The sequence below is a fragment of the Chenopodium album genome, chromosome 6, assembly GCF_948465745.1.
Source record: "Chenopodium album chromosome 6, dcCheAlbu1.1, whole genome shotgun sequence".
Classification (NCBI taxonomy): domain Eukaryota; kingdom Viridiplantae; phylum Streptophyta; class Magnoliopsida; order Caryophyllales; family Amaranthaceae; genus Chenopodium; species Chenopodium album.
In genome coordinates, this window is record NC_137839.1 from 26,088,044 (window position 1) to 26,105,940 (window position 17,897).

At 40.1% G+C, this 17,897-nt stretch overlaps 1 non-coding gene across 1 annotated transcript; it reads left to right on the plus strand.

The window, feature by feature from the left end:
* The first annotated feature begins 17,540 nt into the window (after positions 1 to 17,540).
* LOC145637408 (small nucleolar RNA R71) lies at positions 17,541 to 17,646 on the plus strand. The gene has a single exon (XR_014114197.1). It is a non-coding gene; the product is annotated as a small nucleolar RNA R71 (small nucleolar RNA).
* Positions 17,647 to 17,897: the final 251 nt, after the last annotated feature.

Sequence of the window (17,897 nt, forward strand, 5' to 3'; positions counted from 1 at the left end):
TGGACGATTAATGACCATTAGAGATTAGTGTGTAGTATGATTTATAGCAACGTGTCTTGTGCTATGAGGATATAAATCATTTGCACAGGTATTGGTCTAGAACCATACTGGATCGACCTATGAGAATACTTTAAGAGATTTAAAATCGTCATAAGTATTTTTTCTCATTATTACTATCGGAACTCTTTTCCTTGACCATGAGTAGTGGGAGGTCTCTTGTTTGAGTACTAGTCCGCTTTGGTATCCGCCAAACGTCTGCCGTAACTGGGGATTATAACGACAGATATCGGGCGGCTAGGTCCCCTTATTAAGAGAAGCTACATTACAAGACTTGAAATGTCCCCCTACTAAGAAAAGGGAACATGTCTTGTTGTTTACAAGGCCTCTCGAAGAGCGAGACTGTGAAAATGCATGGCTGTGCTCAGATGGATTTTAGAAATCATCTACTTATTGATAGTCAAACTCGGATTTCGAGAAACATTTATTGACGTAACAGAGATGACGAGTAATCTTACTCTGTAGTTCATGAAGAGACATTAAGAGACATAGGAAAGGGACTATACACTAAATACACAATTGTCCGGAAGGACAAGTGGTAGATTGAAAGGAATGGTGTCCTTCGAACAAGTGTATTGTTCTGATAGCGGGTTCAAAATTATTAGAAAGCTAATATATTCAGTAAGGTCAAGTGATCGGAATGCCTCGGAGGAGGCCACTTCCGATCAGTAATATTAATATAATTAATATTACAGCTTAATCTTGACTGAACCCTTCGGGTCACACCCAAGCAAAATATGCGAACCGACTCGACGAATTAATTCGGAAGAAATTAATTCGTCGCTCGAGTGTTAAATATTTAGACATCGGTAATTCAAGCTTGGAGCGTCGAAACCGATCGTCGGAAGTCGAGTCAAAAATAATAAAAACACGAGACGCGCAAAATAATAATAAATCGACCATATTCCCAAATACCCGTAGCATCGGAATTCCCCGAGCATCCGAATGCTAGGGGCAAAAATGTCCAAGCATAGGTGGCTAGCAAGCGCACCAAGCCGAGCCTAGCATGGCTGGCTAGGTGCGTGCTAGCGCACCGTGCTAGCAGCCACGCACAGCAGCAGCTAGCAGCCGCGTGCACGTGGTGCGTGCAGCAGCTAGCTGCCGCAAGCTAGGCGTGCTAGCAGCGCACGCAATAGCAGCCACACACAGCAGCAAGCCCGCACCAAGTGCGTGGCTTGCGCGCACATCAGCAACCCACATCTTGGTGCGGGGCTGGGCTCGGGCTGGGCTCATGGCTAGGCCATAGGGCCGGTCACTATGGGGAAGCTTGAGGAATATGGGAGCAAGTGGGTAAGGACATGTGGCACAAGGAGAGTATTGAGTGGGGAGCAAGTATGGTCCCCTACTCTCCATGTGGTCCTCACCAACCCATTTCACATGGTAATGCCACTTGTAGATTTATTATTAGTTGGCAATTTTAATTTAATTTAGATTTAAATTAATTTGTGGAATTTCATGATCCCACATTGATGGGATAGAAATTCCCACTCATACTTTCCTCTATAAATACCAACCTTGGGATTTGCAGTAAAGTGCTTGAGTGGGAGTTAGAAAGAGCATTCCATATTTTGGGAAAAACTCTTAAACTCCATTAACACTTGGGTTTTGGTCGGACCTTGCTAACTCCAAGGTAGCGGACCTAAAAAGTCGTGTTCGTCCTTTTTGGGTGGATACTGTTGGAGGCACGGGATTTGCGGTGCTCAAGGCTTTCAAGTAAGAGCCCGCTTTAAGAGGGCGAAGCTCGCTTCAAGGGTATGATTCGTTCTTCCTTTTCTTGTGCTTATTTATTTATGCTTTATGGTTTTATTAATTACGAGTGGTTCCTTAGGTCGGGGTTGTTTCCACGGTGAGTCGGACTCACCAAACCCCAACAAAATGAACCTAATGCAAGAAAGTTTGAGAAAGCTATCCAGTGACTATAAATTTCAGGGCATGAGTTCACAAGGGGTCTCGCTGGACAAGGAACTTCTTCTGCATAAGTTCAACGCCACTGACATCCCTAAATTCAAGGCAACAAATAACCCTTACTTCCATCTAAGAGCTTTCGAAACTATAATGAACATTAAGGGTATCGATAAGAAGGTTTTCCCCTCTCTGTTCTCACTATCTCTTGATATTGTTTGCACACAATGGTTCTTCTCCCTTGACAAAGAGAAAACCTCTACCTGGGAATCGATAGTAAACGCTTTCATTGATAGGTACAAGTGCAATATTCAAGTTGAAACCGATTATAGACAACTTAAGATGCTAAGACAAAAAGAGAATGAAAGCTTTACTTCTTTCTTTAATAAATAGAGGGAAACATCCGCTAAGATGATTGAGGTGCCCACTGAAAAAGAATCTGTGAGGATGTTTATCAAGAATCTCCAAGAGAAGTATTCGAATCATTTAAAATATCAACACAATCTGAATACTTTCAAGGTCGTTTATGACATCGGAATTGAAATCGAAGATGACCTCGCAAAACAAAAAGCTACTAACAATTGTAACCACAGTGGCTGGAAAGGAAAGAAGAATGACAATCCTTCTTCTTCCGAAAACGCCCACTCTAGTAATAATGTTAGTACATTTGACCATAATGGTGTCTTAGCCATGGACAATCAAGGATCTAAAAAGAAACCCAGGAGAGAGTTCACACCCATTGGAATGACCTATGATGCTGCTTTTGATCGTCTCTATGACCGAGGGTTAATCAAACCAATTGGCCCTACCGAGGATCCAACACCAGAAAATCGATCTTTGAGATGGAATCCAAACTCCTATTTCAAGTACCATCGAGGAAACGGTCATACCACTAATGAATGCTACCGGTTTCAAAACCTCATTCAAGATCTCATAGAGGCAAATAAGATCCCATTGCCTCTAGCTAGCGAGAAGATTGGATGATGTCAGAGCAAACAACACAAGACAGAGGCGAGTTTCAATGACGAGATTTCATGACCTCTTTTTTTCTATTTCTTTTTCATTTTTTCCTTTCCCTAATAAGTCTAGCATAGGCACCTTTCTTTTCCCTTAGATTACTATTGTAGATTCTTTATTTATTTTCCTTTAATAAAATGAGCATTTATTTTCTTACATATGATCATTTCATTATATTGCATTAAAAAAAATCCATGTCGAATTAAGCACAAGGTATACCGATGATTTAAGGCACCCTTTGTAGCCACATCATATTGCCTTTCACCTTTCTAATTTACAACCCTTTCTTGATAAACCCCTTTAAGCCTCGTCTAATGGTAGACCTTTCTTTTTTCAACCTACATCTACCTAACCTTAGGATGGGATGGTGTGTAACTTATGCAATCTCAAAGGCTTGAGTGACTTCAAAAAATTAAAATAGCAAAAATAAGCAAAAGAAAAAAATAAATACAAGTGTACAAAAGGGTAAGTGTTCCAATGTCTTTGATATGAAAATATCTTTGATAAGATTACGTCTCAGATTGCGTCTCTGTCGTGTGCTCGGTACCGTGCCTGAGAAACATGAATTCCAAGTGAGTGATAGACCGCATGATCAATATTGCCCACACTTATAAAAATAAGATAAATGCTAAAGCAAAAAAAAAAAAAAAAAAAAAAAAAAAAAAAAAAAAAAAAAAAAAAAAAAAAAAAGAGCTTAAAATAAAGAGTAGAAACTCAAGCATAAAAATAAATATTCAAAAACAAAGTTGCACACCTTGGGGACTTATCGAGGGTCTTGAGCCTTTATTCCCTTCTTCTATAACCTTTAGCCTATCCACGTTACAACCCTTAAAAATCCCTTTTTGAGGTATACACATACTTGTGCGAGGTTCGGCTAGAGCTACGTTCGGCCTGATTCCTAACGGATACGTAGGCAAGCTCACATCGAGGTGCGACCGTAATAAACATGCATTCATATTCACATTCACACATCATGATCATATTAAGATTCTCTATGCTCATCCTTATCCATTTAGAGCTAGACTTGGGGGCTTGATCCTTACATCATTAGCTTACCTAGCCTAAGAGTCACCATCATTTGACTCTTCTAAAAATAATATCTTTCCACACACTTAGCTCTTGCAGCCTAACCTTACTGTCACTATCACACACATCACACATACATGACCAAATATATTTCCCTTAGGAACCCTTTTTCAAGGAATCTTAACACAACGTTGAAGCATGCCTTGTCATAACAAAATCACTCATCAATCATAATCATCATTGCATCAAAGTATGAAGTGCTTAGCCTCCGTGCCTAAGTTACCTAAATACTTTCATTATCGAGTCAAATAGGATAGTTTAAGATGTTACAATCCTTGTACTCTGAGAGACTTTGTCAACGAATTAAGCTTATTCAACATGCACCTTCAAAAACTTCACTTCTTTCTTTTTCCGCGTCTTTCTTTTTCAAGAGAAAGTCGATACCCTCCACAAAAATGCAGAAATTTTTTACTTTTTTGCATTTTCGAGTCGAACAATCACATTACAATGCACACACAAGTCATGTACACATTGAGTCATGTCATGTCATATAACCTTGATTTGAGTCTAACACATGTGTCAAACACTTTGAGTCGAGTCATCCTTGAGTCAATCACAGCGAGTCAAGTTTATACCTTGAGTCATGTCAAGTCAATGAGTCAAGCAACACAAAGTCTTAGGTCAACCCTAAAGAAAGATACAAAGTCCTATGGTCAAAAATATAAATGCAGGTGCATCCTAGCAAGCGAGGACATTCCCGAATTTTTTTCGAAAAAAACCACAAATATGATAAAGGAGATTCCTCCAAGATAAGAGGAGTTACACGGATCAGTAAATTAGAGATGAAGAGCTTTAATTTACAAAAGATTTGAACGAATTTGGTTGAAAGGAAACGACCAAGCTCAAAGTTTGGAGCAAAACCAAGCAACAGCGGCAGCAAGAGCAGAATAGGGAAGACCTAACTCCAGCACCAGACGACAAGGCTGTCGTCTGGAAACAACATCTGGCGTCTGGCAGCAGAGTTCAGCGCCTGACTCTAGATCCCAGCGTCTGGCGACAGAGCCAATTCTTGACGCCAGAGATATTTCAGCAGCGACAGAGCTTGAAGCCTCTCAGAATGGTTATTTCGACCTCATACAGCAATTTTGGGTTCCTTGGTACGCCAGTTAGCCCCTTAAAGCAAATTGACATGATTAGTAGTCGGCTCGATTACAATCGTAGTAAGTGATTGACATGACAAAAAATCGTCTCACTTAGCTTAAGCGCCTAAAACACTGGCTCATTACAAGCACCAAAGCATTGGTTCAAAAGCAAACGCATCACTTATACGACAATTTTTTCTAAGATTGGATTTTCATCTCCAACCGACAATATTTCCAAATATGGATTGTCGCGCATTCTTATTAAAAGACAACTTTTCCAAAAATTGGATTGTCATCCCCAACTGAAAATATTTCCAAATATGGATTGTCGTTCATCTTCTTCAATGACAATTTTTTCCAAGATTGGATTGTCATCTCTGGCAAAGTTTCCAAGCGTGGATTGTCGTGCTCCTTATTTGCTTGGCAATTTTTTCCAAGTTCGAATTATCATCGCTGGCAAGTTTTCCGAGATTGGATTGTCATACACCTAGTTCCCTATGGCAAAAATTTCCCAAAGGATTATCGCAGGTCTCTACTCATCATAAATTTCGGCAAAGTTTCCTCAACGTGGATTGTCATTCATTACAATAAGTGGCAAATTTTCCCGAAGTGGATTGTCGGTCGACTCTTTTTTGCAAATGTTCCAAGACGCGGATTGTCAATTGTGGCAATATTTTCCTAAAAGGATTGTCGTATAGCGTTGGCAAATTTCCAAAGTGGATTGCTTTCAAGAGTTATATTCCAAGATGTGGATTGTCGATCGTAGCAAAATTCTTATGACAGATTGTTACGAAGCATTAGCAACTTTTCCCAAAAATTGGATTTTGGCAAATTTTCCGAGATACGGATTGTCGCTTCATCGTGGCAACATTTCCAAGGATGGATTGTTACGAAGCATTGACAACTTTCCCTAAATCGGATTGTCATACATCATACAAGAGTTGTGTTGGCAACTATTCCCAAATATAAGAGGATTGTCATCACAGCAAAAGCACGGACATAATGGTTCACAAGCAGCAAACCGTCGACGTACTGGTTTTAGTGGAAGCAAATTTCAAGCGAGCTTTAGAGATCGACAAGCGTTGGTCTTCGAAAATTTTTCTTCGGAATATTATCATCGAAGCTCTTTTGTTCAGAGACGCGTGGACATATCATCAAAGCTCTTTTTTTCAGAGACGCGTGGACAATCCTTTCAAGCTCTTTTGCTCCAGAGACACGTGGGCATCCTATCATCAAAGCTCTTTTGTTTAGAGACGCGCGAACATTTCTTTCAAGCTCTTTTGCTCAGAGGCACGTGGGCATCCTATTTTCAAGCTCTTTGTTTAGAGACGCGTGGACATATAAAAAAAAAAAAAGAAGCTCTTTGTTCAGAGGCGCGTGAACATATCAAAAGAACATAAAAAAGAAGCTTTTTGTTCAGAGACGAGTGAACATTAAAACGGCAAGATGGCGTTTCCTAGATTGTGGAGAGTTGTCAAAAAGCAACTGAAGGTGATTTCAAGCGAAGTTGTCTTCGATCATGTTTCCTTGGACGTGGAATAATATCAAAGCGGAAGAGGATCGTTTCAAGCGAAGCAGTCTTCTATATTGGAAGCAGTTACAAGCGTAGCGGTTTTCAAGCGGGATGGCATTCTCTTGCAGAAGGTCGTCAAAACAACAGTAATCCGGCAGCAAATTGGTTACTTTCGGAGACGTGTGCTCGACAGTGCAAGATACGCGTCTCTTAACCCTTTTATCAATTTAATAACGCTAGTTTTTAGGTATCGGCGTTACAAGAGTGATTTAGGATCGCAGAACGTTCTGAATCATTCTCCGTCTTTATCGATACTATGACTTTTGTTTTCGAAACTTGTGTTTCTCCAAACTCAGTCAAAGTGGGGGCTTCGTTAGACACCCATTTGTGTCTCCCCAAAACCAAACCCAGGGATGAGTACCTTTCGCGTCGAATCGTAATCGAATGAAGTGAAAGTGTGGAAAGTTTAGTGTTGCGGATAGTTTTAATTTCTTTTCTCTTCTCTCTGTTTTTGAAAACTTATTTTAAGAAAACAGCCAATCCAGTTTGTCTTGTCCATGATATAGGTCCAATAGTAGTGTAGTTGGATGGGGCTTTACAAGAGCTTTCCAACGATATATTATAAGCCCAATTCCGATGAATATTGAGGAAGTTATGGCCAATTTACTAAACTGGGCCCGGTTTGAGCCTTATATGCGTGAATTTCAATTGATAAATTAGCATTGATAAATTGACTTTTGTTGACTTTTCAGAGTTTTAATTGAAATCAAAGAATGTTTTTAGAGGAATATACGATTTTATCCTCCTGTACGGCAATTTCTATCTGATTTTAAGAAAACGCGTGAATTTCCAGATCAGCGCCAAACGCCAGCTGTAGCGCCTGGCGCTAGCATTGGCGCCTGGCGCTAATATTGGCGTCTGGCGCCAATAGCCAGCGTTGGCACCAACATCGTTTTATGTGCGCCAGAACTCTGTTTTGATATTTTATCTTTTTGGCTGATTTTCTTTATAAATAACGTCGTAAAAACTCCGTTTTGGAGGATCGGTTTTCATCAACAATCATCAATTTTCATTCATTCATCTACAATTCACCAATTCTTATCAATATTTCCTTACTCTCTCTCTCTCTCTTTTCTAAACTAGCCTTTTCTCTTAAATATAAAAATTTCGCATTCATTAGATTTAGATACACCTAGCCATATTCGAAGTTGCCTTCGCCCTAGACGTGAAAGGTTTAATTTCTGAGGGTTTGGTCCTAAATCTCAATTTCAATTATTATTTAATTTAATTGTTTTATTTATTATTTTTCTTGAAGTTACTAACGTGAGTATTTTGTTATTAGAAAAAGGTAAGAGGCATCCAAGTAAGTACTTTAATGGTTTAATTGATTTTATGATATAGAAATCATGCTTAGGTTGTTATTATGATATTCCTAGTATCATGTCTAGGGTAAATTTAATACTAAGTATGATTAAAAGTATGATGCTTCCTATTTTCTTTTCTAATATTCATGTTAGTATCATGTTAGGGCTAAATATATGATTTTTTATGTTTAGTGACATGCTAGGGTTTGTTATTAATCTTGTTAATATCATGCCTAAGATCTTGCTATTATTATGCTTTAACATGATTTATGATTATTTTTATGATTCATGATTATGATTATGAATATAATTATTATTATTATTATTATTATTATTATTATTATTATTATTATTATTATTATTATTATTATGGTTATAATTATTATTATTTTGATTATTATTATGTTGCTTGATATATTTATTTTTATTGCTTGATCACACCTTTTATGCATGTTTAATAGGGAATTTGTACTTGTAATCACGCTTAATAAGATAATTAATAATCTTGTTTAGGGTTAATATGATTATAATTCAAGTGATCGCCAATAATAGATTAATTTGTGCATTAATATTCAACCAACATAGATAAACAGATTTAGGGCTAATCCTATTGATTGCATGTTAGTCAGAAAGCGCACATGAATACGATCTAAATAAAGTAGAGGCCTATTATTAGGGCGGGTTCAATCTCTTTTAGGTTGGATTTGTGCCTTCATCCCCGAACCCTATTTGGTTCAAGACCTTATGGAGTTGACGATCTCATGGATCGTTAAGGGGTGTAACCTTCACCCTGTGAACGGTTTACAAGTTCCTAAAAAACTTGTTGGAGACTCTTTTGCTCTATCTTCTTTCCCTTTGGACGCCATCGTACATTAGTGTATGATCACAGTGGGGTTCAAGATAGGGGATTAATGCTTGAAATATTCCCTACAATACCGTTCCCACAAAAGATAGACACGAAGAGGACAACTCTTCCCCCCAATCTAGAACTCGACACCGCCCTCGGTGTCACAAAAGACGGGAAAGAGAAGAAAGGAACGCTAAAGACAAAAGCCTAGGCTTACTCCCGATCACTCCTCCCTACTCGGCGATGGCATGAAATTGTAGTTAGGATCTACATCGCCGGAGTAAGAAGGTTGATCCACATAGGGAGGTAGATCATAGTTGGGGCTACTACGGTAATGACCGTAATCCAGTGCATCACTAGTGCCCAAACCACCATTATACCCGGGTGGAAACCCAAAGTATCCCCTTTGGGGGTGGTTATCGATCTCCTCTGGAGTCATCCTACTACATGTCTTGGGGACGTGGTAGTAAGAGGGGTCCCCCCTAAAATCACAACCTCCGGGTTTTGTATAATCGTAGGGAGGGAAGGAACGTAGCTCCGAAATGGAGCTACGGGGTCCTTGACAATATGGATAGGTGGGTTGGTTGTCGTTCCAACCCGCAACCGGCCCTTCTTGAACGGGTCGGTAAGGATAGCTGACATAAGGGAGAAAGTCTCCCCTTTCAACAAGGTTTCGGTAGGACATTTGGGAAACATAGCTTTGATATTCATTTTCTTGGAGAATTCTTTGGTTAGAAAGGTTAAGGTGGTGGAAGGCCGACTCGAGGTTGAAGGAGGAAGATGAGGAGGAGGATTGACCGCCCATGAAATTAGGAATGGTAGAAATGCTATGGCGGTGGGGTTGAGATGGTTGATCAAGGTCGGGAACATTGTCGGGGAGTGGCTCATTTGGCACTTGCCAAGTGGTTCCCACGGTGTTCATAACCGCCGCATTAGGGAGAATGCAACGGTGTTTCCCTTTGACCAACCAAGAGTAGGTGGTCACATTTCCCCGGATTTCCACAATAATATTCATTGTGGCAAAACCGGCAAGGTCAAGAGCATTTGGGCCTTCAATTGGGGTTAATTGGTTAACCCAACCGGTGAAACCCAATGCCTTGGTGATGATAGTGATCATCCCACCACACTTAATCCCACCCGTCAACTCCGTGCTCATCTTGATATCGTAGCACCGCTTTATGAATATGTACCCCATATTCACGTTCCCCTCAAGATCCCCCTCAAATCGGGAAGTTATAAAGAGGCATTTAATATCTTCTTTTGTTAGCTTCCCGAGATCTTGCTTTGTGAATAAAGCATACCCCATAATTCTCATGAATATACGGAGTACGGGATGGATGATAGGGCTAGCGTGGCTAGACCGGGACGTGAATGTGGGGTACCCCGCAATAGTGTTTCACTAGTTACACTCGTCGTAACTTGTGAGCTTGTAACTATCGAGTTTGGTTATTTGGTTGCTAACGGGCCACCGGAATATCTGATTGAGGCGAGTTAAGCTTATGGCTTGAGGTCTATTGAACATGTTAAACTTAATCTCGCACTCAATCGGCTCTCCTTTCCCACTAGTCTTTCTCACGGTTAGGGTGGATAGGAATTCGAGAGTGAGTGATTCGAATGTTTCCTCCGTTTTTTTAAGGAATTCTAACCATTCGAAATTTGCAGCCACTTGACGAATTCCGTCGTCTATTCCTAGCATTTGGCACGACTCTTGGTCATAGAATCGTGTTGGAAGCATCTTTTCGTGTGGATAGCTTTTTATGGTAACCTTTGGATTTTTCGAGTATTTTTATTAAAGGGGGAGGAATGGTTTGATCTATTATTTTGTTAGGGGATTCGGTTGGGCTTTTGGTGGAACGATTCTCATTTATTTGGATGCCGGAAGTAGTCTTCCTCTTTTTCCCTCCCGCACCTCCAAATAAACGAAGAACCATTTTGAATTTGGACTAGAAAGTTTACTAAAACACCACCAACACACATTCAACACTACACAAACAATCTCCAAAACTTCAAACCCCCGAATAAATCCAATGTACCTGCTCACAATTCAATAATAATCTAACACAACCAACCAACAATCTCAACTCAAAAATTTCAACACACAAATTCACAATTTCACAAAGTATAACCAATTTTTCATGCACGAGCCATTCAAACTTTAAGCAAGAAATTACCTACAATTCTCTTACTCCACAATTATCCACAAAAATCCACAATTTAATTATCAAAGGCAAGAAAATTTGTTTAAATCACCTAATCATGCAACTATAATGAAACAAACGAATTGAGAGAAGGATTGAAGAAAAACCGTTAGGTTTAAGAGGGAAAGTGAAGTAGGGAACAAGATTTTACCACTTAGAGTATGAAAATACTCTAAAATCCTCCAATTTACCCAAATTTCCTCCTTTTCTAGCAATCTTGACACCTTTCCCCTTGGTATTCTTCAATTCCCACTTGTGGGTCTTCAAAATTTTTGCCCAAATTTGTGTAAAATTGTGGTTTTTGGAGAGAGAATTTGATGTAGATTAAGAATTTGTGAATTTTGATTGAAGAAAGTTGATATTTGATGATGAAAATGAAGAGAGAAGTTGGATAAAGTGAGGGTTTTTAGAGTGAGAAGTAGATGGGAATGAGGAGAGAGATTATGAATGTAAGAGTGAATGGAAAAAATGGATGAAGGAGATTAAAAATAGGAGAAAGATTCCCCTATTTTTTTACCCAGATCGGTTGGAGCGGGCGTGCAGGAGCGGATTTTCCTGTGAGGAGCGGGCGTGCAGTTTTTGGAGCGCTCGCTCCTCCTGTTGGAGCGGTCGCTCCTACTAGTGGAGCGCCCACTCCAGGTTCCGGAGTGCCTGCTCCAAACTTACTAGAAACATTCTGTTTTTTGTTAATTTGGGTAACCTTGTGAGGAGCGGGCGTGCAAATTTTGGAGCGCTCGCTCCTGGTGCTGGAGCGGGCGTGCATATCCTAGGAGCGCCCGCTCCGAAATCTTCTTTACCCTTCTGGTTCTTTGTTAATTTTGGTCACCATGTGAGGAGCGAGCGTGCATATCTTAGGAGCGCCCGCTCCGAACTCTTCTTCACCCTTCTGTTTTTTTGTTAATTTGAGTCACCATGTGAGGAGCGGTCGTGCAAATTTTGGAGCGCCCGCTCCTGGTGCTGGAGCAGGCGTGAATATCCTAGGAGCGTTCGCTCCAAACTCTTCTTCACCCTTCTGTTTTCCTTCTGTTTTGGATGAAATTGACGCCCCCTGTGAGGAGCAGGCGTGCAAGTCTGTGGAGCGCCCGCTCTTCACTGCTTATGGCCTTAATTAAGTTCTTCCTTGCTTCCTTTTTTTTGCTTCTTTTTCCTACATTAAAACCATAAGGACATAATTCAAAAATATTAGCCAAAATCAGATATTCCCAACACTCTTATTCTTTTCCTCTCTCATTCATCATTTTATTTCTCACTTTTTCCTTTTTTTTCTCCTCTTTTTTCTCTTTTTTTTCTTTTCTTGTTTTCTTTTTTTTACTCGAGTTGCCTCCAGGAAGCGCTTCTTTAACGTCAATAGCTTGACGTCCTCCACACTCAACAGGTAAGATTATATTGAGTTGATTCTAAAACACCTACATGAGCACCCTCGTAGTAAAGCTTGAGGCGATGCCCATTCATTTTGAAAGATCTCTTGCCATCCATATCCCAAACTTCCAAGGCTCCATGAGGAAAAACTTCCTTGACAATAAAAGGTCCACTCCACCTTGATAAAAGTTTTCCGAGAAACAATTTAATCCTAGAGTTGTAGAGGAGTACCTTATCGCCTTTTAGAAATGCTTTCTTTTCAATGTTCCGGTCGTGGAAATCCTTAGTGCGATTCTTATAGTTGCTAGCACACTCATATGCTTCCAATCCTATCTCTTCAAGCTCATGCAAATCAAGCCATCTTTTCTCTCCCGCACTAGCCAAGTCAAAATTAATCTTCTTGATCGCCCATTGGGTTCGGTGTTCAAGCTCCACCGGCAGATGACAAGATTTTCCATGCACTAGACGATATGGAGTTGTGCCTATTGGGGTCTTGTATGCCGTTCTATATGCCCATAGAGCGTCATCAAGATTTTCCGGCCAATCCTTCCTATTCTCAGCAACCGTCTTCTCGAGGATTAGCTTTATTTGACGGTTGGACACCTCCGCTTGTCCACTTGTTTGTGGATAATAGGTATTGTCGAATCTTTGGTGGACCTCGTGCTTTCTTAGTATCTTCTGAAAAGCACTATGAACGAAATGTTAACTGTTGTCACTTACCACTACTCTAGGAATTCCGAATCTTTGAAATATGACTTTGTTGAACATCTTTATGACTACCTTGTGGTCATTAGTTGGGGAGGCAATGGCTTCAATCTATTTTGATACGTAATCGACCGCCACAAGGATGTATTGATTTCCATAAGAAGTAGGGAATGGCCCCATGAAATCAACACCCCACACATCAAATACCTCTAGCTCAAGAATCGGTTGTTGAGGCATCTCGTTTCGCTTGGATATATTGCCGGTTCGTTGACACTGGTCACTAGTCTTCACAAACCCCAAGCATCCTTAAAGATGTGAGGCCACCACAACCCACTATGCAAAACCTTCAATGCTGTTTTGTTTGCTCCCATATGCCCTCCACAAGGATCGGAATGACACATCTTGAGCACATTTTGCACTTCTTCATCCGGAACACACCTACGGAGCAAACCATCTACTCCTCTCTTGTAGAGAATGGGGTCATCCCACACATAGTGCCTTGCTTCCCTTTTTAACTTCTTCCTTTTGTTTTTGGAGAAATCGGGAGGGAATTCTCCACAAGCCAAATAGTTCACCAAGTCGGCGAACCATGGAAGCTCCTTCTCATTCAAGATATAGAGCACATCATCTCTCAGTTCATCACAAATGGGAATTTCATCATCACTAGCTTTCACATTCTCTAATCGGGAAAGATGGTCCGCAACCACATTTTCGGCCCCTTTCTTATCCCGGATTTCAACATGAAATTGTTGGAAAGACAAGACCCATCGAAGAAGGCGAGGTTTGGACTCTTTCTTTGCCACAAGGTACCTAATAACCGCATGATCGGTATAAACAATAGTTTTGGAACCAATTAGGTAGTTCCAAAACTTCTCAAAAGCATGCACCACGGCAAGAAACTCCTTCTCCGTTGTGGTGTAGTTCCGTTGAGCTTCATTCAAGGTCTTGGACATGTAGAAAATGACGTGAAGTTTCTTCTCAATTCTTTGTCCCAACACCCCTCCAATTGCAACATCACTAGCATCGCACATAAGTTCAAACGACAAATCCCATCTTGGCCCTTGCACAATTGGAGTAGAGATCAAAGCCTCCTTTAATTTGTTGAAAGCTTGAAGACACTTTTCATCAAAAATAAAGATGGCATCCTTTTGAAGAAAAGCATTTAGGGGTCTAGCAATTTGTGAGAAATCCTTGATAAATCTCCTATAGAACCCGGCATTCCCCAAAAAGGATCTTAGTCCTCTCACATTAATTGGAGGTGGCAATTTTTCAATCACTTCAACTTTGGCCTTGTCGACCTTAATCCCTTTGCTTGATATCTTGTGACAAAGGACGATTCCCTCTTCATCATGAAGTGACATTTTTCCCAATTTAGGACCAAGTTGACCTTCTCACATCTTGCTAAGCATTTTCCCAAATTGGACAAACAATCTTCAAATGAAAGGCCCCCTACCGAGAAATCATCCATGAACACTTCCATTTCGGCTTCAAGCATGTCTCCAAATATACTCATCATGCACCTTTGAAATGTTGCCGGTGCATTGCAAATTCCCAACGGCATTTTCCTATATGCAAAAGTACCATATGGACAAGTAAAAGTTGTCTTCTCTTGATATTCCGGGTTTATGGGGATTTGAAAGAAACCCGAATAACCATCAAGAAAGCAATAATACTTGTGCTTTGTTAGTCTTTCAAGAATTTGGTCGATAAAAGGAAGAGGAAAATGATCCTTGTTAGTGGATGCATTTAGATGTCTATAGTCCATGCACATCCTCGAACCGGTCACCGTTCTAGTTGAAATGAGATCACCATTCTCATTTTCAACTACGGTCATTCCTCCCTTTTTAGGGACCACATGAACGGGGGAAACCCATCTAGAACTCAAAATGGGGAAGATGATGCCGGCATCAAGGATTTTGGTGATTTCTTTCTTCACCACCTCCCCCGTTTGAGGATTGAGTTTCCTTTGCCTGTCAAAGGAAGGCTTAGCACCCTCCTCAAGTGTTATGTGGTGCATACATCAAGCAGGACTAATACCTTTGAGGTTATCTATGGTATAGCCTAAAGCACCTTAGTGGTTTCTCAAAACACCATATAACATTTGAGTTTGGCACTCGTTCAAAGAAGAATTCACAATAACCGGAAAAGTTGAATTGGGGCCCAAAAACTTATACCTTAGGTGTGATGGTAGAGGCTTCAACGCTACCATTGGAACACCCTTATCTTCTCTTAAGGTAGCTACTTCCAATGCATCATGTGTTGTGATTCCCATGCACACTTGCTCATTGCTTGATTCCGTACTTCCTTCAAGCATCTCTTCATACAATGCCATCTCTTTTCCTTGGTCACCTATCTTTTCCTTTTTCAAAAGGACATTCTCGAGGGCATCGTTAGTAGTGAGAAAGTGCTCATGCATAGAAGTTACAATAGAATCAATAGTATCAATCATCATGCAATTATCAAGATTAGAACTTGGATATTTTATGCTTTCGTTCAAATCAAATTCTATTACCTCATCTCCTACTTTTAGTGAAATTTTAGCACTTTTAACATCTATTAAAGCACCTGAAGTAGCAAGAAAAGGCCTTTGTAAAATTATTGGTATGCTAACATCTTCATCCATCTTTAACACAACAAAATCCACCGGGATTACAAAATTCCCCACCCTTAGAGGAACATCCTCTACCTTACCCTTGGGAATTTAATAGAGCGATCGTCCAATTGTTGGGTGATGTTGGTGGGTAGAAGTTCCCCTATCCCAAGTCTTTGGTATACCGAGTATGTAATTAGGCTAACACTAGCCCCTAGGTCACACAAAGCATTATCAATTTGCATCTTGTATATTGCACATGGGATAAAAAAGTTACCGGGGTCTTTCAATTTGGGTGGCATCATGTTCATGCATGATAATTGCACTACAATTCTCGGTGAGATTCATCGTTTCAACCAATTCACACTTTCTCCTTCCACTCAAAATATCTTTCAAAAACCTAGCATAGTTAGGCATTTGCTTGATAGCATCGGTAAAAGGAATTGAAAGGTGAATTTGTTTCAATGTTTAAAGAAATTTTACAAATTGCACATCTAATTTGTTTCTAACAAATTTGTGAGGATATGGTAGCTTTTGCAATTGTTTTGTTTCTCTTTCTTTTTCTCTTCTCTCTTCACTGTCTTTTCCAAAATCTTTCTCTTTTTCACATTCTTTTTCTTTCTCAAATTCTTTTTCTTTCTCACATTCTTTCTCTTTTTCATTCTCATGGTTTTGCTCTCTCTCTTGTTCAAAATCACTTTCAAGGGGAGGCTCACTCATGTTCATTCTCTCATTGCTTCTTTTAGGAACACTTTCTTCCAACACTTTTCCACTCTTTGTTGATATAGCATTTACGGGCCTCTTAAGATCTAGTCCTTGGGGTGGTATTTTAGAAGTGCTAGTCCCTTCATTCAAAGCATTGGCCAATTGAGAAATTTGTATTTCAAGCATTTTGTTATGGGTCATGACTTCACTAAATTTCTTTTCACTAGAGGCCATGAAAGTATTGAACATTTTAGTTTGATTTTCCATCATTTCCTCCCAGCTAGACCTACTATGTGGTGCTTGTGCATAGTAGTTGTCTTGGGAAGCTCTATTACCTCTAACATTCGAATTGGACGCATTTTGATTAGAAGAACCTCTATTATTATTGTTGTTCCAATTGTTCCGATTATTAGAGTTTCCCCCTTGGTAATCTTGCCCTTGATTCCCATAGTTTCCTTGATTATTATGATTATGGTTACCATAACCACCTTGTTGGTTGTAGTTACCTTGGGGATTTTGGTCCCTTTGGTTCCTATTTCCCCATTGATTTTGGTTATGGTAATCGTAAACATTTCCTCTTTGGTTATAGGAATTCCCCCCTTGTTCTCTTCGATTTGGTGGTAAGTATCTTTGATTGTCATTCCTATGTCTATTATCATAAGACAAGGCATTGACTTGTTCATTTTCATTTTCATTACCATCTTCGTATTGGGGTTGGGGTTGGGAATCATAATTACAAGAAGAGGTATCATGGTCATATGACCCACAATTTTCACAAAACAAACATCCATGAGGCATGTTATTAGAAGTAGAGGGAGAAGAGTTAGAATTCATACCTCTCCCCTTAGATTGGGAGGGATGCTCTTGTGTTGAACTAGAGGTCTCTAGTTTTTCCTTGATGGACGTCATCTCCTTTCCAAGGTTGGCGATTTGGGAATTCAAATTGTTGATGGCATTAAGGTGATCAACGGAGTAAACCGCATTTCCTCCCTTGTTTAGAGACTATCTTTCTCCTTCTTGCCAATCCATGTAGGCCACCCGCTCTCGCATCCAAGCTAGTATTTCCTTGTGGGCTCAAGCCCCCATAGAAAATTTGAAGCACTTGATATGACGGAATTCCATGATGAGGGCACTCCCTTTGATATTCCTTCTATTGTTCCCATGCTTCATATATGCTTTCACTAGCCTTTAAACGGAAACCTTGGATCAAAGCCCTTGCCTCAGCCGTCTTCTTTTGAGAATAAAATCACCCTAAGAAAGCCGTGGTAACCTCATCCCAAGTTCTCAAGGAGTTAGGCCTCACCTCCTTCTTAAGCCATTCAAGAGCCCTTCCTATCAAAGAAAAAGGAAATATCTTTAGTCCAAACTCTTGAGTTACGCCATTTACCTTGATCGTGTTGCAATATTTTTCGAACTCGTTCAAGTGTGCAAGAGGGCTCTCATGTTTTGCTCCACTATATTGCCTCCTTTTA